This window comes from Anomaloglossus baeobatrachus, chromosome 6 (assembly GCF_048569485.1).
Source record: "Anomaloglossus baeobatrachus isolate aAnoBae1 chromosome 6, aAnoBae1.hap1, whole genome shotgun sequence".
Lineage (NCBI taxonomy): Eukaryota > Metazoa > Chordata > Amphibia > Anura > Aromobatidae > Anomaloglossus > Anomaloglossus baeobatrachus.
In genome coordinates this window covers 577,096,572-577,121,302 of record NC_134358.1, presented here as the reverse complement: position 1 = coordinate 577,121,302, position 24,731 = coordinate 577,096,572, and the positions used below count along the sequence as shown (strand labels likewise).

Sequence of the window (24,731 nt, the reverse complement as noted above, 5' to 3'; positions counted from 1 at the left end):
GTTTGCCGCGGTTTTTTACCGCGGGTGAGGTATTCTTTGAATACCTGCGGAATTTTCTTGAGAAAATTCCATTTTCCAGTGCGCACATAGCCTAAATATTAGATATATCTAAATATTGGAAAATATTTTTTTTTTTAAAAAATCTAAAAATCTCCTAAAAATTGTAAGGAATGTACCAAACTGTATTATTAACTGATTTAAGTTGTAAATTTCATTTCTTTGAGAGAAAAAAAAATCTGCACTGGTTGTTAGTTACGGGTGACATGGCAGCTAAGTGTATGTTATTGTGTTCCATATGACATATTTTCTCTATCTTGTTGCTCTAATAAAAACTGCCTTTGAGGACTGTGTGGGTATGGTTAGCGCTCCTTACTAGAGATGAGCGAACCTGTTAGATAAAGGGTTGCCAGTTTCAACTTCGGTACGAGCCTTAGGGCGGCTTTGCACGTTGCGACATTGCACGTGCGATGTCGATGGGGTCAAATCGAAAGTGACGCACATCCGGCGTCGCAGTCGATTTCGCAACGTGTAAAACCTTTTTTGATACGATAACGACGCTTTTGCGCTCGTTTATCGTATCATCGCTGCAGCCTCCGACATTTCCATAATGCCGATGGTGCGACAGGTACGATGTTGTTCCTCGTTCCTGCGGCAGCACACATCGCTGTGTGTAAAGCCGCAGGAGCGAGGAACTTCACCTTACCTGCCGCCGGCTGCAATGAGAAGGACGGAGGTGGGCGGGATGTTTACATCCTGCTCATCTCTGCCCCTCCGCTTCAATTGGCCGCCTGCCGTGTGACGTCACGGTGACGCCGCACGACCCTCCCCCTAAGGAAGGAGGCGGGTCGTCGGCCAGAGGGACGTCGCACGGCAGGTATGTGCGTGTGAAACTGCCGTAGCGATAATAATTGCTACGGCAGCTTTCACTAGATATCGCACGTGCGACGGGGGCGGGACTATCGCTGCAGCATCGGTAATACATTGTTATCGATATCGCAACGTGCAAAGCCCGCCTTAGCCTGTTCGTTTGGGATTTGCAAACCCAAACACTTTCCCCATGTTACTAATGTTCGGTTTTGTTCGATCACTGACTGTGTTTAAAAAATTGTTTTTTAATAACATGTTCTGCTTTTGTATAGGATTGTGGTGCTGTGTGATGAATGGGGAGATGTGTTTAATGAGTGGAGGGGATGGGGACTCGTAAGAAGCCAGACACACACGACTGCCTTTTTTTTCTTAACTTAATGTGAAATGTTAGGGAGGTGCTGCCGCCGGTGCTGCTGGACAGTGAGCTTAGATAGGAGTTTAATGATAGGTAGGAGATAGATAGGAGAGCGATAGTGTAGAATAGGGACGTGCAGTGTAGGGAAAGCTGTGTGCCACAAATCAGCATTTCATGAGAGAAATAGCGATTGCTACTTGTCAGTGCTGCTAAAGAGTTGGCCGTGAACGATCTACATAGGTATTGCTATTTATTACAGCCTGCTCCTAATTAGTCATCCACATTTCTAGGTATTGTTAGTTAGTACTGCCTGCTGTCAATTTGCTAGCAAACTGGGTATAAAGGTCTTGGCACTTTTCATTGCCTGCTCAAAATCATGCAGTCAATCACATTTGTAGGTATTGTTAGTTACTAGAGATGAGTGGACTCGCAGATAACCTGTTCTCTTTTTTTTAAAAATCCGGTTCTGGTCCAGAATCCAGGCCCCAGATAAATCTATGGGCACCATAATCCAAAGATTAAAAATGTTGGTAGAAGGGATGGAGGAGGGTAGGAATGCACGCACTGTACTTACAGAGCATCCCTCATGGCAGCACAGTGCTTCCAGGTCACATATTCCCTTCCAGAGATGACAATTAACCCTCATTGAATATTCACTGTTTTTTCACCTACTGATGCGTGTAATTGGTTGCAGTCAGACACACCCCCATCCTGAGTGGCAGCGTGTCAGCTGACTGCAACCAATCACAGGCACCAGGATGGCCGGTGGGCAGAGAAAGCAGTGCAACTGTCTGCGGGTCTGTATCTCAGTATAAAAAGAAATGAACAAATAAAACAATTATCATGCGATCTTCCCATATTATGATACCAGCACTGATAAAGCCCATGATTACAGCCCCAGCTGTGCGCCTATCTTGGCTGTGTATCAAAATTAGAGGAACTCCATGAGGGGTTTTTTATTTAAATTAATTTTAAATAATTTTTAAAAAAAATGGCATGCTCCCCCCTCCCAATTTTGGTACCCAGCCAAGATAAAGCCCAACAGCTGGGGGCTAGTATTCTCAGGCTGGAGAGGTCCAGCCACCTGTTAGATGCGACAAGCCTAGCTCTTCACCCGCCTCTTTTCGATTGCCCTGGTGCGGTGGCAATCAGGGTAATATAAGAGGTTAATAACAGCCCACAACTGTCACTAAGCTCTAGATTAGTGATGACAGGCGTCTATGAGACTCCCTCATCACTAATCTGCAAGTGAAAAGAAATAAACACTAACACCAAAAAAATCCTTTATTTGGAATAAAAGACAAAAAAGCCCTCTTTCACCACTTTATTAACCCCCAAATACCCCTTCAGGTCTGATGTAATCCCCATGAGGTCCTCGACTATTCAGCTCTGCTACATCTGAACCTCACAGTGCATGACCATAGAGCATGACTACCCGCTGTGAGCTCCAGAGAATTAATGAGCCGCAGTGATCAGTGGTGACATCACTCAGGCTAGTTGCGGTTACAGCTGCAGTCCTCCATCTGTGACTGCAGGTAACCTGACCTCAGAGGACTGCTGATGACCTCATTAAACTCAATGAATTCACCTGCATCTCCTGGCAGAAAACAGTGGGGGGGTTTTGGCAAGAGATGCAGATTTGGGCGGCACAGTGGCTCAGTGGTTAGCACTGCAGTCTTGCAGCGCTGGGGTCCTGAGTTCAAATCCAACCAAGGACACCATCTGCAAGGAGTTTGTATGTTCTCCCCTTGTTTGCGTGGGTTTCCTCCAGGTACTCCAGTTTCCTCCCACACTCCAAAAAACATACTGATAGGGAACGAAGAATGTGAGCCCCAATGGGGACAGTGTTGCCATTGTATGTAAAGTGCTATGGAATTAATAGCGCTATATAAATGAATAAATATTATTATTATATTATTATTTGTTGCTGAAATTTTTACACCATATTCCTGCAGCCATTCTACATTTCCTGGCAAAAAAAATCGCATCACTACCGCATCATACCTCATGCGGTTTTGATGTGTTTTTTTGCCAGGAGGTGTAGATTGTGTGCAGGAATATAGCGTCAACATTTCATCACCAAATTTGCATCTCTTGGCCCAAAAATGCAAAGAAATCATTTTTTTTTCTGCCTGGAGCAAATGTGGTGCTGAAATCTGGTGTAGACATTTCAGCACCACATTTGCACCTCCTGGCAGAAAACTGCAGCAAAAAAGGGGCCAAAAAAACGCATTGAAAAACATGTTTTGTTGTCAGGAGGTATAGATTGGGTGCTTAATCTAGTGCAGACATTACATCACCAAATTTGGACCTTTTGGCAGAAAACTGCATCAAAACCGCGGCAAAAAATGCTTAACAAAACCGCTTTGTTTTTGCCAGGAGGTGTAGATTGGGTGCAGGAATATGGTGTAAAATTTTCAGCAACACCTCCCCCCCCGCGTTTTTTCTACGGTTCTCCACCGGTGACAGCAGGTAACTAGACCTCACCTGAGGTCTAGTTACCTGCTGTCACCGGTGGAGAACCGTAGAAATGTCTGTAATTGTTTGAAGGCCTAGGCTATGAATCGTTTGTCCGGTATCATAATATTATAATATAAGAAGATTAATCTGTCTTTTGAATGTTTTATGTATTGCTTTCTATGTATACCTGACTGAAATGTTGCAAGAATTGTATATGTAAATAAACTATGATTAGGGCTAAGTAATGAGTTTGTAGTCTCATAAATAACTAAACTGACATTCTTCAATAGAATAGGTTCTTTGAAAACCGGTTAGACTCATGAATAAGCAATATTCTCGAGTAGAGTCTCGTCTGTTCCCAGACACACCTGAATGACTTAAAGGAATGTTGTTTTACAGGACTGTCCAAAAAGCTGTATAAAATGTTATACTTTTGAATACACTGGCAGAAGGCCTCCACTTCTCCCAAATAGAGACATGTTTCTCTGTGTGGTCATTTTCCTGATTCATATACATCTGTGCAGTTCTGATTTGAAATCCAACTCCATGACCCTGAGAGAGACCCGGAGGTCTCCCCCAACAATTGCAAATCACCTGAGTGAAATTACCACTGTCTGCAGTCACAGCGTGCCGTCATGCTCTATGGCCGCTCGCTCTGAATCAGATGTAGGAGAGCTAAATCATCGTGGGACCTCATGTGGATTATGTGGGACCTACAGGGGTGTTTTGGGGTTAATAAAGGGGTGGAAGAGGGTGTTTTTTTGTCTTTTATTCCAAATAAAGGATTTTTTCAGTGTTTGTGTTTATTTACTTTCACTTACAGATTAGTGAGGGGGGGATTTCTTAGACACCTGCCATTATTAATCCAGAACTAAAAGGTACTGTCACACTAAGCGATGCTCCAGCGATCCCACCAGCGATCTGACCTGGCAGGGATCGCTGGTGCATCACAACATAGTCACTGGTGAGCTGTCAAATAGACAGATCTCACCAGTGACCAGCCCCCAGCGATGCGTGGAAGCGATGCTGCGCTTGGTAACTAAGGTAAATATCAGGTAACCAAGGAAAGCACTTCTTCTGGTTATCCGATATTTACCTTAGTTACTAGCGTCCACCGCTCTCATGCTGCCAGTGCCGGCTCCCTGTTCCCTGCACTCCTAGCCAGGGTACACATCGGGTTAATTACCCGATGTGTACTCCAGCTACGTGTGCAGGAAGCAGGGAGATGGCACTGGCAGCGTGAGAGCACACCGCTTAGCGCTGGCTCCCTGCGCTCCTAGCCAGAGTACACATCGGGTTAATTACCCGATGTGTACTCCGGCTATGTGTGCAGGGAGCAGGGAGCCGGCACTGGCAGCATGAGAGCGGCAGATGCTAGTATCCAAGGTTAATATCGGGTAACCAAGGAAAGGGCTTCTTGATTACCCGATGTTTACCTTGGTTACCAGTGTCCACAGAAGTCGGCTACCTGCTCCCTGCACATTCAGTTGTTGCTCTCTCGCTGTTACACACAGCGATGTGCGCTTCACAGCGGGAGAGCAACAACTAAAAAATGGTCCAGGACATTCAGCAACAACCGGTGACCTCACAGCAGGGGCCAGGTTGTTGCTGGATGTCACACACAGCAACATCGCAAGGTCGCTGTTGCGTCACAAAAATCGTGCCTTCAGCAGCGATGTTGCTTAGTGAGATGTGGCCTTTAGTCGCTGCTGTGGGCTGCCATTAACCCCCTCATTACCCTGACTGCCACCACAACAGGGCAATTGGGAAGAGCTGGGTAAAGAGCTGGGTAATTTAATAGATGCACCAATTTTGGGACGACTGCAGGTTTCTGTTTTTAGGCTGTTGAGTGGTACAATAAGCATGGACCTCCCCAGTCTGAAAATACCAGCCCCCAGCTGTCCGGCTTTATCTTGGCTGGGTATCAAAATTGGGGGGGACCGCACATCGTTTTTAAAAATTATTTATTTAAATATTTTTTTTTTAAAAAGCTGCATGTGGTTACTCTTATTTTGATACACAGCCAAGATAAGTGAAGGACAATACTGACCCACAGACAGAGACGGTGATTTGTTGGTTGAGCCTAGAATATACGGGCTCCTTCCCGATTAGTGGGAGTGATCAACTAAGCACATGGGGAGAAATGAACCCTGTGGCAGGAGGAGGTGTGGGCCGCGCAGTGAAGTCCCGTGCGTATCGCTGCTATTGCGGCTTCTTCAGGGAAATATTTGTACGTCTGGTTTGCTCCACCAAGCAAGTTACCAGACAGCTGTGTGGGGTCTTGCTGTTTTATGGATCATTTTATTACTTACTTTATTACTTTATCCCTTCCATCTGAGTATATTGTGCATTATTTACGTGCTTTGGGCCTCACCAAGCAAACTGTTGCTGGCTGTGTGTGCTCTTGCTATATTGGGGATCAATTTACCTCTTATTTTCCTAACTTTATTTTTTTCCATCTGAGTATACCATGCATTTTTTTGTGTGTTATGTGCTTCTATATGGGTTTATATGCATAGTCATGATCATTGTCGATATTAGTTCATCCTCTGTATACCAATAGTGGTGTTGAATAAAGCCTGCTTTACACCTTACAATTCGGCATACGATATCGTATGCGATGTGACACGCCCCCATCGTATGTGCGACACGTTCTATTTGTGGACCATGTCGCACAAACGATTATTTCCTGTCACACATACTTACCCTTCCATAGGACCTCGATGTGGGCGGCGAACATCCACTTCCTGGAGTGGGAGGGACGTTCTGCGTCACTGCGACGTCACACGGCAGCCGGCCAATAGAAGCGGAGGGGCGGAGATGAGCGGGACATAAACATCCCGCCCACCTCCTTCCTTCCGCATAGCCGGCGGGAGCCGCGGGACGCAGGTAAGTTGTTGTTCAATGTTCCCGGGGTGTCACACACTGCGATTTGTGCTGCCTCAGGAACATTGAACAACCGCACATTGAATTTTTAGCTTTTTTTTTCTTCAACTTTTTATTTTGAGAAGATTTTGTTAAACATCTTTTACAACCAAAAATAAGACAAATACACAGGTATCAGAAATAATTCTCAGGCATGCAATCAAATACAATGCAATAGGGGCATATCGGAAGGAAAATGGGAAATAAACAGTTTGTTATTCCATATACGAGCAAAAGAAGACAGGGGTCGGAACCCACCCTGGAGGTCTCAATTGCAAATTCCCGATTTCAATAATAGACAATGCAAAAAAAAACATTCAATACAACAGAAACCTTCTTTACCCTATATCTGATATGAACTCGCAAAAGTGTCCCACAGAGACCAAGTTGTTGTGAACCCATCCATTGTGTTATGAAGCTGAGCCGTCAGTCTCTCCATACTTCTGACATCTGTTACTCGAGCGTACAGATCTGACACAGACGGAGGCGCTACCCTTTTCCAGAACAAAGCCACCAAGCACTTGGCAGCTGTAAGAATATGAAGCAACAATTTTATCTCTGGCTTACTTAGGAACGATGGGAGGGCATTCAATAGGTAGACCACCGGGTCCCTGCTTACATTTTTACCAACCAGTCTGCCTATCAGGGTTTCCACCTCCCCCCAGAAACCCTCTATGGCTGGGCAGGTCCAAAATATATGATATAAGGATGCCCCGCCAAGCCCGCATCTCCAACACACATCTGGGCAGTCACGATTAAATTTATGCAGTAGTTCCGGGGTATGGTACCATGTCATGAGTACTTTAACTTGGTTTTCTTTATAAAGAGTACTAATTGAGGACCTAAATGTCCTTGCCCATATGACCGACCAGAGAGCCTCCGACAACGGTCTCCCCAGCCAGCCCTCCCATCTCCTCATATATGCGTGCTTCACTGCGACCGAGGGATTCCCCGCTGCCAGTATTGCGTAAATAGCTGGGATTAGTCCCCTGGTCGAGGACCGACCAGAGCAGAGAGTCTCAAATGCCGAAGGGCGGTTTACCTCCCCCTGTCCCATAACATCTGTATAGAAGTGTGATATCTGCTGGTACGAGAAATATAGATGAAAGGGTAATTTATATTTGTGTCGCAAGTCCGAAAATGGCCTGAGTTTCAGTGTAGTTGGGTTGACTATGTCCCGAAAGCAATAGAGACCTGCCTCTGCCCACCGCCTGACCACCTCCGGGTTCATACCCAACGTTAGATGTGGGGTGAACAGGAAGGGGGTCAACAAGGAAGACTGTGATGCCAACTGGAACTTCATCCTACACTGTCGCCACAAGTCTCTTGTGAATGCAATTGGGCCCAAGAGGTCCCTAGAGGGAGTATCGACAGGTCGGCCCCATATCAGAGAGCCTGGATGAAAAGGAGCCATCCAAAGCTTCTCTATTTCTGTCCATTTATTGAAGGCTGGTAGAGTTGTCCAGGAGGCCAGGCAACGTAGGTGTGAGGCATAATAATAGAGTGTGATATTTGGGCAGGACAAGCCTCCTTTAGAACGTGGTGTACACAGAACCGAATCTGGGATTCTATGTCGCCCCGAGTGCCAAATAAAACGCATGAGCAATGATTGAACCTTTTTTAGCACTCCTAGGGGTACTCGTACTGGGAGAGTTTCGAACAAATACAGGAATTTAGGAATGATTGACATTTTAATTGTGGCAATTTTACCTAAAAAGGAGATCTGTAGGGACGACCATTTCTTTAGACTATTTTCAACTTCTCGCATCAAGGGTGGGAAATTTGCCTGATATATTGTCTTGTAGTTAGGAGTTATCTTGACTCCGAGATATCGCAGAGAGTCTGTGCGCCAAGAAAACTTAAAATTTTGTTTAAGGGACTGTAATTTAGCCTCCGGAATGTTAAGAGGTAAGGCCTCAGTTTTGTCCGAATTAAGTTTATATCCCGAAAGTTTAGCGTATTGGGCTATTACCTTGTGGAGGTTTGGTAGGGAGATCATAGGGTTGGTCAGAGACAGCAGGACATCATCCGCAAATAAGGCTATTTTGAAGGACTTCTCTCGTACTTTGATCCCCATAATATCTGGATTATGCCTAATATGCGCCGCCAGCGGTTCAATGCTAAGAACGTAAAGCAAGGGGGACAACGGGCACCCCTGCCTAGTACCGTTTCTGATAAGAAGGGGCCCTGAATGCGCGTTGGGGAGGCGGATTTTCGCTGCAGGAGAAGAATACAATCCCCTGAGTGCCGATACAAATGGTCCCGACAGGCCGAAATGGCCCAAAACAGTGAACATGAAGGACCAATCCAGCCTGTCGAAAGCCTTCTCTGCGTCCAGCCCCACAAGCAATGCTTCAGTTCCTCCCTTATTCACCACGTCCACCAAATTCAAAATCCTTCGAGTGTTGTCTCCCGCCTGGCGATATCGGACAAAACCCACCTGATCCTTATGGATCAGATGTGGGAGCCAATTGTTTGAATTTTTAGCTTTTGAACGACGTGCATGCGATGAACGGTTTACGTTCAATCACAATCGCACGTAGCTGTCACATGCTACAATGTAACTTATGATGCCGGATGTGCGTCTCTTACGACGTGACCCCGCCGACACATCGTAAGATATATTGTAGCGTGTAAAGCGGGCTTTAAGGCCCTGTCACACACTGAGATAAATCTTTGGCAGATCTGTGGTTGCAGTGAAATCATGGACATATTGTTCTATTTGTACACAGCCACAACCTGACACTGATTGTCCACAATTTCACTGCAACCACAGATCTGCTGCAGATTTATCTCTGTGTGTGGCGGGGGCTTAAGTCCTGTGGGTTGTGAGATCTTATATCTTTCTATTTACAATTATTATATATACATTTTTCTTGGTGTTGGTTATCACGCATTGTGATAAATTGTTTTAATTGTTTTTATTCTTTGTTTTGTACTTGTTTTATTCTATTATCCTGGATGTGCTTGCTTCTTCATGTGCAATATCTTTTCTCCCTGTTAATGGCTTACTCCTATATTGCATTAGCAAGCACCTTATTGGTATATTGTTTAATATATACGCATTTAGTGGTGCACTCCTACTGTTTAATATTATTAATATTGACAACTCAGGCATGAAATAAATTATCTTTTGTGTCAGGTGTGTGACAGGTGTGGCTGTAAGGTTACAAAACATCGGTTTGAATGGGGAAGAGTACATTAACCATGAGTGTTAAGTCACGATGAAGTTGTCATGGAAGAGTTAGTAGACGGGATGTTGGAGGTGTACATGCGGGAGGTTCTGTTAGTCAAAGGTCCAGTGAGCAAACACCGGCTCATCCTATCCCAAGAGAAATGTGACAACGTCCGTTACTGGACAGCCTACTACACTAGATTTCTTTGGCAGCTGCACATCACTTCAACATCCAAATGAGTCTGATAAACAATGTGTGCTGGAGTGGATGGCAAGCGCTGCATCAAGTGGCCGCTCCTCCTTCTCCTCCTCTACCTCAACATCACACACAGTTCATTCTCCAGATGTGCCATCACAATTACACTTTTTTTCCCTGTGTCACAAATCTCCAACTGGCAAATTGACTGTCGTGTACCAAAAATTTGCCAGTCTCAAGAGCTGTTCACACATTGTATCCCATGATCATCACAGGTCCGCTCCAAAGATTCCCAGACTCAAGCAGAGAAAAGTATCTGCACCGATGACCAAAATCTTTCTCACTTTAAGCCTGGCCTGGACAAAGTAGAGTTCAAACAGGATACCCACCCTCATCAACTGACGTTAACCCCCGGGGTGGAGGTGATGATGATGATACTCAGATACCTGAAGCGCATGTGTCCTGCGATGTTAGATCAGGAAGAGGAGGAGTGAGACAACATAGAGCCCGATGATGAAATTGTAGATTCCACTAGATGTGAACCCAGAGGCACGCAGCTGTGTAGCTCAACAGATACGGAAGAGTAGGAAGCCAAGAAGGTTACGTTGGCAATTCCCAAATTAAGTGTTCATTCATCTGTGTATGCAAGGTCAGCAATGCTGCAAGCTAGGGTGAAAGTGAGTAACTCCAAGTCTGATGATATCGTTACAGTCTACATGAAAATTATACCCTTTCTTTCCACCTCACATGCAAAGAGATTTTCAACCATGAAGTACCACTAAAAGGCAGGTTGTCTTCATGGAGGTCTTCCCTTCAGGTGCCCCCAGTGCCACCCCCTCTGCGAAATGAACATTGCTGATTTGGGATAATGCAACATTATCTGGTTGAACTTGGAAAGCAGACACCCTTTCATGTTTGTGAAGCTCAAGCCTATACACACACAATCAAATCCATCATATTTTATAAGATAAAGAGAAGGGTTGACTAGTACTTGATCCAAAACAGTTCCTTTCCATTGAGTTATTGGACCACTGCCCTCTTTCCAGCCATGTTGTATCCTGCAACCTACAATATTTCTTCTTGGTTAAGAAATTGGTTTACTTGGTCCCATATTGCTTTGATGATTCTTTTCAGAGGTGCTTTTCTTCATCATATTTGCAGGAACGCCTGCATGTGCTGCATCAGATCTTGATTGCTAAGCTGTGGCCTTACCAAATGGAGTCTTCATTCCGTGAATTGCCACCAAAAGCTAGGTTGTCTTCACGGAGGTCTTCGTTGCAGTTGTCCTTGGTGCGGACCCCCATACAAACACGCAGTGATGCAACCATGAGAAACACTGCATCCTCAGTCACAACTCTGGCTGTGGCCAGCAGCAGTTGTGGATCTGCAGTTTGCAGGAAGGGTGGCTTAGCCTGGGCATTATTTGAGAGCGCAAAGGATGACCCAACTTCCGTTATCTGCCAACGTGGTAAATGAGTCAGTAGAGGCAAAAACTAAAATAAATTGAGTACTACATGAAGGAACCGGAACATGCGCAAGAAACATGCCTTAATGTGGGAATCTTACTGTGCTGAAATTCAAACTACTGGGCCTACCCACCAAATCAACCGCGTCTGCTGCTTCTTCCTTCTCCTGCATCACCGTGGAAACTATTTTCACATAGATCTCTAACCGCATAACCTTGAATTGTTTACCCGCTACAGCTGGTATGAGTGAGAGCCCGTCAGCTGTTACGGAAGTGACCATGCCTGGTGTTTTTGACCCATGTAAGACACCGATGTGACATCCTGTGTGTTGCATGGACCATACTTCCCTGGTGTACAAACAGACAATGGGGAAATGGGGAGGGGAAATTGATGCCGCAGTCCTGCTGTCTGCCAAAAAGGTTTCTAAATATGAAGACTCCAACCTGGGTCTCAAAGTTGTGTCTTGCATGTATTGGCAGGGTTCTGTGAGCAAGAGGCCTAGACCAGTGTCATTCATTCATCTCTTGATTTTTTAAATGAAAATGAAAATGCCAGGCCCAGTCCTGGGTGTTGCATGGACAATAACTCCCTGCTGTGCAAACAGACTATGGGGAAATGTGGGGTGAATTGAAGCTTCTGTACTGCTGCCTGCCTGAAAGGTTTTTAAATATCAAGAATCCAATATGGTCTCCAAGTTGTGTCTTGTTTCTAGTGCCAGGGTTGTGGGAGCAAGAGGCGTACACCTGTCACTCATGAATCTCTTGATTTTTTAAAATGAAAATGCTAGTACAGGAGTATCTAGAGTTCATTGTTTATGCCATGTGACAGAGGGTGGGCTTAGACCCGTTTGCATTTTGGTGTTCAAAAATGGAAGGGTGGCCTGAGCTTAGTGAGGGATCCCACACCATCTATCTTTTCTCTTATCAAATCCCTCTCAACACGGTACCTACAACTAGGCATCATAGATCAGAAGCTGGCTAGCTTCTTGCTTAATCCACATCCCACAGTCCCCGTCTTTTATACATTGCCTAAGATCCATAAGAATCTCACTCGCCCCCCCAGTAGTCCTATAGGAGCGTCCACAGATTCCATACTCTCCCCTCTGGCCAAAACGATCGATAAAATTCTCTCACCCTTTATACCCCTTATACCATCGTATGTGAAGGACACTTCTCACTGCCTTGATATCATTAGAGACCTCCACCATATTCCAGACAATGCATACCTGGTGACACTTGATGTGAACAGCTTATATACAAGCAATTCACATGATGAGGGTATCAAAGCAGTGCACTGGTTTTTTAACGAGTTCACTACTCTGCCAGTTGATAACCAAGAATTTTGCCTTGATCTTCTTAAGATTGTACTCTAGAAAAATCATTTCCTGTTCCAGGATCAGTTTTACATGCAGCGTAAGGGGACCGCCATGGGTTCGAACATGGCGCCCCCTTACGCCAACATCTTTATGGCCTCTTTTGAGGACCGTTTCATCCATCCCAACCCACTCATCAATAGACATGCCTTACTCTGGCAAAGATATATTGACGATGTCTTTTTGGTATGGGATGGTGAACTGAATCTTCTCCTTGAATTCTTTGCCGACCTTAATGGGTTTATGCCTGGACTCACCTTTACTCTCCACCACGATCAACATCGTATTAACTACCTTGATTGTCTGGTTATACGGGAGGACAACGGCCTCCTGGCAACCGACATATTCGTCAAACCTACGGATAGGAATAGCCTCCTCTTCTATACCAGCAATCATCCAAGACATGTAAAAAGAACCCTACCCATATCACAGCATACCCGTGTGGACAGGCTTGTCAGTAAATCTGAGACTAGGTCCTTACGTCATGAGGAGATGAGTCAGAAATTTATACAGAGGGGTTATCCCCGACATTTGGCTGACATGAAATCCTCCACACCTCAGCGTAACACCACATCTCAGAGCCAGGTAACATGTGTCACGACATATCATCCCTTCCAACCTATGGTGAGGAAGATTATTTGTCAACATTGGCCTCTGCTCAAGTCAGCATACCCGAAAATTGAGGCTTTTCATAATTTACCTCTCTTCTGCCACAAGAGATCCCCTAATTTAAGGAACAAATTGGTACGGGCTGACATAGGTTCCACGAAAACTGTTCCACGTCAGACATTCTTGGATACCCAGCAGAGGGGCACCTTCCCTTGTCTGGGTTGTGCGCAATGTGCTAACGTCATCAAGGGGAACACCTTCACGCATGGTATGACGGGCAAAAAATTTCAGATCCAGGGTTTCTATACATGCAAGAGTACCTTTGTGGTATATTACATTAAGTGCCCATGCGGTCTCGGGTATGTTGGGGAGACCACTCAACATATCCGGGACCGCATAAGTCGGCACAAATCCGACATCAGATGTGGCAATACCTTGTTACCCATACCCCATCATTTCCGCATGGCAGGACATCAAATTTCCCAACTCAAATTTCAGGTTATTGACCAGGTTGATGTCATGCGGAGAGGTGGTAATAGGGTCAAAAGGTTACTTGACAGGGAGGCTTGGTGGATCCACACCTTAGGCACACTAGAACCCCACGGTCTTAACCGTAAATATGAAACATCATTATAGGTCATTTCCCTTTTTTTCCTAATCCCAGTTTTTTGGTTGGTTTTGACATGCAGGATTGTTATTTTTGCACCTATATGCGGTTTGATTCCTATTTCTCCCATAGGATGTTATCCTTATCTGTATTGTCTATTTGCTTACATGTCTACTAGTTCCTGTTTATACCAATGTATGTCCTAAATTTTTCCACTGGTGACTTTGATTGCATATGCCTTATCCTATGACATCATCATCATGTAGAGTCTCTGTTATAATCCTATAACTAATACGTTTCTTTCTTTTTCCAGAAACGTTAATCACCACAGAATTAGTGCACTTACCAGCACCTCTAAGAATTACTACACTACCACCTCTTAATGTATATGGCACTTGAATACATGGCAGCGGCTTCCTCCGACTTTCCAGGCACTTGTACAGTGGTCACCCTCCTCCCCCTGCATTGGCTTAAACATACCATGTGGACGCAGCTCTAGTCACACCCAGATTCGTCACTGGAGGTATAGCGCGCACTGCGCATGCGTGGCGTGCGTTCCACCTCCTTACTTCCTGCGTTCCACACGTAGGAAGTGATCTGCAGAGTCCCACCCACTTCTCCTTCAAGAACCCTCGCACGCTGGACATAGCTCACTGCACAGGAGCGCGCTAGTACTGAACGCACGTCCACAAGCGGTGAGGTGAGTAATGGCAACCGACCTTCTGTCCCTCTCTACCCTACATGGCTTTAACTTGTATCCTCCGTTTTGTTATATATACCTCTTCTCTCACCACACCAGGACCTTGGCCTGATATCCTTCCGGTGCCACCGGCTGCATTAACCCTTGGCCATCCTGCTTAGGTAATACTTTGCTCCCAACCTTTTTTGGTGTATCACGTTTACATTAGCATGGACCCTTAATGATTTTATATACTCTCCTAGAGGTACCTATATCCCACAGCACGCTTCCCATAAGGATTATTCTGTGGAAAACGTCCCAGCAATCTTATACTGTTCTTGTGATAGTGCTATACTAACAAGGCTAACATACAGGTACACAATGGCAATTTTAACACCTTACCTATCAACAGAAATTTACTTAATGATATTTGAGTGATTATTGTTTGTCTATCATATGTTTTCTCATTATAGCGTTGTTCACATTAGACGCTATTGCTCTACCTCCCCAGCACTTCTAGGCTGGGTTACTATAGCACCTGGCAGGTTCTGCACAATCCATATTACCTTATAACGGTCCTTAAGCAACAGGTATTTCACGTTGGTTGACACAGACATATGCTTACCATCATTATTTACCTGTGCATTAGTTCTATGTGGTCCTTCCTTATCGTATATGTTTCTCTTGATAGTGAAGCACACAACAGCATAAACTGCTTTGCATTGTCCGGCTCTCTTGATTGACGTACCAATCACAATTATATGTTCTTGGTGAGTCATATATACTACCTACACATTATTCATAGCCGCTTTTCCTCTTTCCTTTTCCACTCCCTCTCTCTTCCTTCTCTCCATTTTTGTCCTTTTTCACCCTTCTTTCTCCACCTTTTCTCCCCTTTCTCTCCACTTCTCCCCTTTCTCTCCACTTCTCCCCTTTCTCTCCACTTCTTCTCCCCTTTCTCTCCACTTCTTCTCCCCTTTCTCTCCACTTCTTCCCCCCTTTCTCTCCACTTCTTCCCCCCTTTCTCTCCACTTCTTCCCCCCTTTCTCTCCACTTCTTCCCCCCTTTCTCTCCACTTCTCCCCTTTTCTCCCCTTTCTCTCCACTTCTTCTCCCCTTTCTCTCCCCTTTCTCTCCACTTCTTCTCCCCTTTCTCTCCACATCTTCTCCACTTCTTCTCCCCTTACTCTCCACTTCCTCTCCACTTCTTCTCCACTTCTTCTCCCCTTACTCTCCCCTTACTCTCCACTTCTTCTCCCCTTACTCTCCACTTCCTCTCCACTTCCTCTCCACTTCTTCTCCACTTCTTCTCCACTTCTTCTCCACTTTTTCTCCACTTTTTCTCCACTTCTTCTCCCACTTCCTCTCCCACTTCCTCTCCCACTTCTTCTCCCACTTCTTCTCCCACTTCTTCTCCCACTTCTTCTCCACTTCTTCTCCCCTTACTCTCCCCTTTCTCTCCACTTCTTCTCCCCTTTCTCTCCCCTTTCTCTCCACTTCTTCTCCCCTTACTCTCCACTTCCTCTCCACTTCTCCACTTCTTCTCCCCTTACTCTCCACTTCTTCTCCCCTTACTCTCCACTTCTTCTCCACTTCCTCTCCACTTCTTCTCCACTTCCTCTCCACTTCTTCTCCACTTCTTCTCCACTTCTTCTCCACTTCCTCTCCACTTCCTCTCCACTTCTTCTCCCACTTCTTCTCCCACTTCTTCTCCCACTTCTTCTCCCACTTCTTCTCCCACTTCTTCTCCCACTTCTTCTCCCACTTCTTCTCCACTTTTTCTCCACTTTCTCTCCACCTTTTCTCCACCCTTTTTTCCCTTCTTTTCTCGTTATTTCTCTTTTTCTATGGTCGGTCTACCCATCAGCTCTGCCATGCATAGTGTAGTTTTTCACCTACTGCACATGGTTACTTTATGATTGACATCTTTTTCGCACCAGGGTTGTCTAATTTACTCTGACCCCACATATGATATTACTGTATTGTCCTTTATTCTGTATTATGGCATTTATATCATATGTTTCATTTTTTGCTACATCCTGATTGTACCTCTACATTGTTTAAGTCTATACTATTGTTCTCTCACTCTTATGTGATACTGATTATTGTTATTTTTTCATTATATGCAGATAAGTCCAATCTGACGAAGGCTCAGGCCGAAACGTCAATTGTTACTTGTTTTGGACAAAAACATATATGCTTATAAGACTTTCTAAAAACGGACCAATAAAGAGTGATTTTGCATTACTATCCGTTGTGACTTACTGACTCAATTTGGGAGATTTAGAGTGCCGAGGTTATCCTCTATTATTGTCTATTATTACCTCTGAGCACCTATACACCAGTGTAGCAGAGCTTCCTCTACAGTACCAAAAATGGAAGGGTGGCCTGAGCTCATCAGTCATGACTTGAAAGTGTTGGTCTGCCCCACCGCCAGCGTTCTCTCAGCTTTCATAAAGATGAACAAGTCGTGGAAGTCAAATGGCTTTGTTACCCTAGGCACAGATTTTGCAGACTAGGCAATAGTGTAGTGCAGGGTTCTGGGAGCAAGAGGCCTATTCCTTTCTGTCATCTTGCTGTCTCTGATAAAAGTAGAAATGCTGGTTCTGGCCTTGGTATAGGGCCGGTCCCATGCAGCCAGGTTGCTTTGTTGGACAATTTGTAGTCTGTGCCAATTATTGCCACTTTTCCTGTCACCTGACCTTAATTTTCTGGACATGTGGAGGCTCCAAGTAGGGTTTCCAAACTATCTTTTGTGGGAGCAAGAGGCCTATGCCTGTCACTGATGCATCTTTTGCTTTTTACATTGAAAATTCCAGGCCATATCCTGTGTGTAAGCCAATGTAATCAGGCAGTGCTTAACTTAATATGTATTGGAGAATGCAGTCACACAGCTGCAAACTTGTTATGAACCACTATACAGGCCCAGTCTGATGAATGGCTGTCTCCAGTGAATCTGGAGCCAAGGAAGGCCGTATGCAATAACGGTGCAAATCTTGTGGCAGCACTACGCCTTGGTGACATCACATATACACTGCATGAATCAACCTGGTTTTGCAGAAATTTCTGAATGCGCTGTTGCAGAAGGTACGGTTGTTGTGTGCTCACTTTTTAAATTGGAAATACCAGCCCACATCCTGTGTGTTGCATGGACCATACTTCCCTGGTGTGCAAAGACACTATGGAGGAAATGGGGGGTGATTGATGCCACTGTCTTGCTGTCCTGCTGTCTGCCTGAAATGTTTTAATTGTGAAGACTGAATGAAGACCAGTCTGGGTGTCCAAGTTGTATTTTGAAGAGATTATCTCCAGCACTCAAGGGACAACGTGAAATAAATACTTTATTATTACTTTTTATTTTCTGCAAAAAAAGTGTACCACAACCAAAAGTAAAGCCAACGTTTCGGCTTTATGAAAGCTTTTATGAAGGTTTTGCATCTCAAAATGGTTGAGGGGGGGGGGGTTAAAAGATGGGTTTGGCGTCTCAGACGGTGTTTTACACAAAACATAGGTGTTATGATTCAGTGACCGAGGAGGATCAGAAAAGGACAAAAAACTCGGAAACCCAATAAGTAACCAGAGTGGCTAGAACTTCAACGGACTGCAGACCTAATACTGACACATAACTAGAAGTATCTGTGGGACGTGCCTACGATGACCTGGTCACCTCAACACAGCCGTAGAACTAAATATCCTTATAGAGAGAAATATTAGAAAAGCTAATCTGCCTCGGAGTAGTTCCCAAAGATATAGATAGCCCCCCACATGTAAAGACTACGATGATATAGTAAAGCACAATACATAGCTGTAAAACAGATTCAGCAAAGATGAGGCCCAAATTATCTATATAGGAAAGAGCAACCCTAGTAAATACCAGCATGCCTAATATGGAAAAATACTGAGCCTACACAGGCTCTCCCCCACTATATCAGTACTCTGGTGTTACTGGGATCCAAGAAATATACTAATATAGAAGAAAGACTGACTTTAGTACCAAGCATGAAAAAACACAATACCTAGCTGAACATGGAGCAAAGCACACAGTCATTCCCAGCAGGGAATTATCCAACTCCACAAGGCAAAATCAGGAATTAAACATTAGTATCAAAACAGAAAAAAACAATAAGAAAGTGAAAACCATCAGCAGAGGTACAAAGACTAACTTATCTGAAAGGAGTTCTTGTATACACAGCAGGAAGGGCTGGCTGCAGAATGTCTTTAGCACACAGGAGATACATTGAGCACTGGCAGGGAACAAGAGCAAACTACTCAGTTATTTAGGCCTATTCAGAAAGGCCTGATTGCCAATTCTCCTCAGCTGGCTGGTTCCCATTCAGCAAGTCAACTGCACTACCAGCACTTACCAGAAGAGGGAGCCCCAAACTGGAACCTAATTCGAATGTATTCACAAGACATAGGTATCTGTATATGCAAAAACAATGCATGAAACTGCAGATGGGAGGGATGTGAGGGTGCTGCATTTTCCACCACTATTGACCCCTATGACCCTGTCCTGTTTCCTGTTGACGCTCCTTGCAGGCTCTTTCCTTACCTCATCCCTCCAATCCCAGCAGCACAGGAGGCAGCAGCTGAGAAGTGCCATGTTACTGAGCAGGAGCTAGAAGACATCAGAGAAGCTTGTGCACTGGGCAGGGACAAGGGGGCTGTGTGCACAGTGCAGGGGGGCTGTGTGCACAGTGCAGGGGGGCTGTGTGCACAGTGCAGGGGGGCTGTGTGACAAGCAAGTAGCTGATCAAGCACTAAGAAGTCACTGTGGAGAATAGCAGGAAGACAAATCAAATCAGCTTGTGTGAGGGAGGGCAGAGGAGCTTGTGCTCACACCCTGACAGAGTTCAGCACTGTGCCGCAGCCTGAGGTAAACTGACCCTGCATCAGCTGCTGCTGGGACCTCACACTCTGTAGGCTTCCACCATCAGAAGGCCGTATTCAGTTTGTGTGGAGCTGAAGATGGATTTTCCCTGACAACGAGCTTCTGTCTGGTTTAGAAACATCCTAGGGGGACATCTTCCGATGGGTTTTGAAAGGGTTACTGTCTGATTAGATTTATAAAGTATATCTGAAAGTGTCTTATAATCTCTTGCTCTACATTATTATTAGGTACAAATTAAAATGACAGTTACGCTTTAAGGCTATGTGCGCACGTTGAGTACAGTCACTGCAGAAATGTCCGTAGTGGAAAAAAAAAAAAGCCGATTCCATGCGCTCTGCCTGCAGCTCCCGCCATAGACAGAGCGGGGGCTGCCGGCAAAGCGCACGGAAGAAGTGACATGCTCTAAAACGCCACGTGCGCACGGCCCCTGCACAATCTCCATAGACTGTGCAGGGGACGCAGGACGCATGCAGTTACGCTGCGCTACAAAGCGCAGCGTAACTGCATGTATTTGTGCAACGTGCGCACATAGCCTAAGTGTCATTTAGTTGGGGGGAAGACAGAATAAAGAATCCATTCTACTAATGTTCTTCTGGATCATTGCCCAGTGTAAGCGTCAAACCCCCCAAAATTGTCATTGATGGTATATTTTACACAAGTATAAATATTATCACTGTCGGCAGCACATCCCCCTGTGTAAATAGAGGACGTGCTGCCGACAATAATAACAAATACATGAGAAGAGGGAAGAAACCATCTTCATGCACACGACTTGGGATTATACAGACAGTATTGTATGGCCCTTGTACTGTGGCTGTTGTGTTGCTATGAGATAGGTTTGCTTTTTAGAAGTTTGTCTTTCCTCTCTCCCTGTAGGCAGCTGTGATGTCAGTAACCCCTCCTTCCTCCTCATTCTGTGTGTGGCAGCCATGTTATGGGGCTCGGGTCTTTGCACCCCTGGTTCAGAATAGTCCTTGTTACCTCCTGTAACTGCAGAATTACAAGACTTCATCTGTAAATGCCCCTTCTTCAGGATCGTCATACGTGCCTGTGCAGCGGAGTCTAGCTGTGTGAGGAAGTCTCTCCGCGTGTGCCTTTGGAGGTCTCTATGTACCATTACTCAGTGTCTGAAGCGCCGCACACTCGCAGCCTAGTTATGGAGTCAGAATAGTAAAAAGGACTCTGCTGGACACATGTGTAAAGCCAGACTGCAGCTCCCATAGTGACACAGCGCCAGGGTCTGGAGCGTCTGCTCGCAGCATACAGGAGTCACCAGTGTGTGCAACCACAGCCCAGCCTCCCTCAGCACAGACCCTGCCAGACTCCAGCAGACACATCGCTGCAGCCCCATTGTGCCCGGTATAATGGCGGAGGAAGGACCCACAATCAGATGAAGGCAGTATAGGCTTCTATGCACAGTCCGGTGAGGAGACGGAACGCTCCAGTAATCTTACATGGAAGGTTAGAGAAAACCTGGAACGAGTCAAAGATGAACCTTCCTGTGATGTATCAGATTTATGGGAAAAAGTGCTAAGTCACATCACTACCATTTCTCAGCGTGCTTCTCACACACTACCCCTAGAGGGCGCTGTATGACACCTGTGTGCAGCACATGAGGTTTATACCAGAAAGGCAGGAACATGTTATAGCTCTGAACAAACGCAACACGCAGAATTCTCTAGATGAACGGCAAAGATTCCAGCAACTTAATCCTGAGAGACCGCACTGCATGTGATATCAAGTCACTGACCGAGGCAAGAATTACTCATTAGCCAGAGAGAGACCGCACTGCATGTGATATCAAGTCACTGACCGAGGCAAGAATTGCTCATTAGCCAGAGTGAGACCGCACTGCATGTGATATCAAGTCACTGACCGAGGCAAGAATTACTCATTAGCCAGAGAGAGACCGCACTGCATGTGATATCAAGTCACTGACCGAGGCAAGAATTGCTCATTAGCCAGAGAGAGACTGCACTGCATGTGATATCAAGTCACTGACCGAGGCAAGAATTACTCATTAGCCAGAGAGAGACCGCACTGCATGTGATATCAAGTCACTGACCGAGGCAAGAATTACTCATTAGCCAGAGAGAGACCGCACTGCATGTGATATCAAGTCACTGACCGAGGCAAGAATTGCTCATTAGCCAGAGAGAGACCGCACTGCATGTGATATCAAGTCACTGACCGAGGCAAGAATTACTCATTAGCCAGAGAGAGACCGCACTGCATGTTACATCAAGTCAGAGACACAGGCAAGAATTGCTCATTAGCCAGAGAGAGACCGCACTGCATGTGATATCAAGTCACTGACCGAGGCAAGAATTGCTCATTAGCCAGAGAGAGACCGCACTGCATGTGATATCAAGTCACTGACCGAGGCAAGAATTGCTCATTAGCCAGAGAGAGACCGCACTGCATGTTACATCAAGTCACTGACCGAGGCAAGAATTACTCATTATCCAGAGAGAGACCGCACTGCATGTGATATCAAGTCACTGACCGAGGCAAGAATTGCTCATTAGCCAGAGAGAGACCGCACTGCATGTGATATCAAGTCACTGACCGAGGCAAGAATTGCTCATTAGCCAGAGAGAGACCGCACTGCATGTGATATCAAGTCACTGACCGAGGCAAGAATTACTCATTAGCCAGAGAGAGACCGCACTGCATGTTACATCAAGTCAGAGACACAGGCAAGAATTGCTCATTAGCCAGAGAGAGACCGCACTGCATGTGATATCAAGTCACTGACCGAGGCAAGAATTGCTCATTAGCCAGAGAGAGACCGCACTGCATGTGATATCAAGTCACTGACCGAGGCAAGAATTGCTCATTAGCCAGAGAGAGACCGCACTGCATGTTACATCAAGTCACTGACCGAGGCAAGAATTACTCATTATCCAGAGAGAGACCGCACTGCATGTGATATCAAGTCACTGACCGAGGCAAGAATTGCTCATTAGCCAGAGAGAGACCGCACTGCATGTTACATCAAGTCACTGACCGAGGCAAGAATTACTCATTATCCAGAGAGAGACCGCACTGCATGTGATATCAAGTCACTGACCGAGGCAAGAATTGCTCATTAGCCAGAGAGAGACCGCACTGCATGTGATATCAAGTCACTGACCGAGGCAAGAATTGCTCATTAGCCAGAGAGAGACCGCACTGCATGTGATATCAAGTCACTGACCGAGGCAAGAATTACTCATTAGCCAGAGAGAGACCGCACTGCATGTGATATCAAGTCACTGACCGAGGCAAGAATTGCTCATTAGCCAGAGAGAGACCGCACTGCATGTGATATCAAGTCACTGACCGAGGCAAGAATTACTCATTAGCCAGAGAGAGACCGCACTGCATGTGATATCAAGTCACTGACCGAGGCAAGAATTGCTCATTAGCCAGAGAGAGACCGCACTGCATGTGATATCAAGTCACTGACCGAGGCAAGAATTACTCATTAGCCAGAGAGAGACCGCACTGCATGTGATATCAAGTCACTGACCGAGGCAAGAATTGCTCATTAGCCAGAGAGAGACCGCACTGCATGTGATATCAAGTCACTGACCGAGGCAAGAATTACTCATTAGCCAGAGAGAGACCGCACTGCATGTGATATCAAGTCACTGACCGAGGCAAGAATTGCTCATTAGCCAGAGAGAGACCGCACTGCATGTGATATCAAGTCACTGACCGAGGCAAGAATTGCTCATTAGCCAGAGAGAGACTGCACTGCATGTGATATCAAGTCACTGACCGAGGCAAGAATTACACATTAGCCAGAGAGAGACCGCACTGCATGTGATATCAAGTCACTGACCCAGGCAAGAATTGCTCATTAGCCAGAGAGAGACCGCACTGCATGTGATATCAAGTCACTGACCGAGGCAAGAATTACTCATTAGCCAGAGAGAGACCGCACTGCATGTGATATCAAGTCACTGACCGAGGCAAGAATTACTCATTAGCCAGAGAGAGACCGCACTGCATGTGATATCAAGTCACTGACCGAGGCAAGAATTACTCATTAGCCAGAGAGAGACCGCACTGCATGTGATATCAAGTCACTGACCGAGGCAAGAATTACTCATTAGCCAGAGAGAGACCGCACTGCATGTGATATCAAGTCACTGACCGAGGCAAGAATTACTCATTAGCCAGAGAGAGACCGCACTGCATGTGATATCAAGTCACTGACCGAGGCAAGAATTGCTCATTAGCCAGAGAGAGACCGCACTGCATGTGATATCAAGTCACTGACCGAGGCAAGAATTACTCATTAGCCAGAGAGAGACCGCACTGCATGTGATATCAAGTCACTGACCGAGGCAAGAATTGCTCATTAGCCAGAGAGAGACCGCACTGCATGTGATATCAAGTCACTGACCGAGGCAAGAATTGCTCATTAGCCAGAGAGAGACCGCACTGCATGTGATATCAAGTCACTGACCAAGGCAAGAATTGCTCATTAGCCAGAGAGAGACCGCACTGCATGTGATATCAAGTCACTGACCGAGGCAAGAATTGCTCATTAGCCAGAGAGAGACCGCACTGCATGTGATATCAAGTCACTGACCGAGGCAAGAATTACTCATTAGCCAGAGAGAGACCGCACTGCATGTGATATCAAGTCACTGACCGAGGCAAGAATTACTCATTAGCCAGAGAGAGACCGCACTGCATGTGATATCAAGTCACTGACCGAGGCAAGAATTACTCATTAGCCAGAGAGAGACCGCACTGCATGTGATATCAAGTCACTGACCGAGGCAAGAATTACTCATTAGCCAGAGAGAGACCGCACTGCATGTGATATCAAGTCACTGACCGAGGCAAGAATTGCTCATTAGCCAGAGAGAGACCGCACTGCATGTGATATCAAGTCACTGACCGAGGCAAGAATTACTCATTAGCCAGAGAGAGACCGCACTGCATGTGATATCAAGTCACTCACCGAGGCAAGAATTACTCATTAGCCAGAGAGAGACCGCACTGCATGTGATATCAAGTCACTGACCGAGGCAAGAATTACTCATTAGCCAGAGAGAGACCGCACTGCATGTGATATCAAGTCACTGACCCAGGCAAGAATTGCTCATTAGCCAGAGAGAGACCGCACTG

The 24,731-nt window shown here is 45.6% G+C and overlaps 1 long non-coding RNA gene and 1 pseudogene across 4 annotated transcripts in view; one reads left to right on the top strand and one right to left on the bottom strand.

Annotated features, from left to right (window-relative positions):
- The window catches only part of LOC142243720 (uncharacterized), a 109,023-nt gene extending 92,095 nt beyond the window's left edge, over positions 1-16,928 (top strand). For 2 of the 4 annotated variants that reach the window (XR_012724396.1, XR_012724394.1), the window contains 4 exons: positions 14,346-14,732; positions 14,832-15,301; positions 15,403-15,481; positions 16,840-16,928. This is a non-coding gene — a long non-coding RNA (uncharacterized LOC142243720). The remainder of the gene's footprint in view (positions 1-14,345; positions 14,733-14,831; positions 15,302-15,402; positions 15,482-16,839) is intronic. The other 2 variants (XR_012724397.1, XR_012724395.1) reach the window with 2 other exon arrangements.
- Positions 1-24,731, bottom strand: part of LOC142243719 (uncharacterized) — a 680,256-nt pseudogene that overhangs the window by 11,773 nt on the left and 643,752 nt on the right.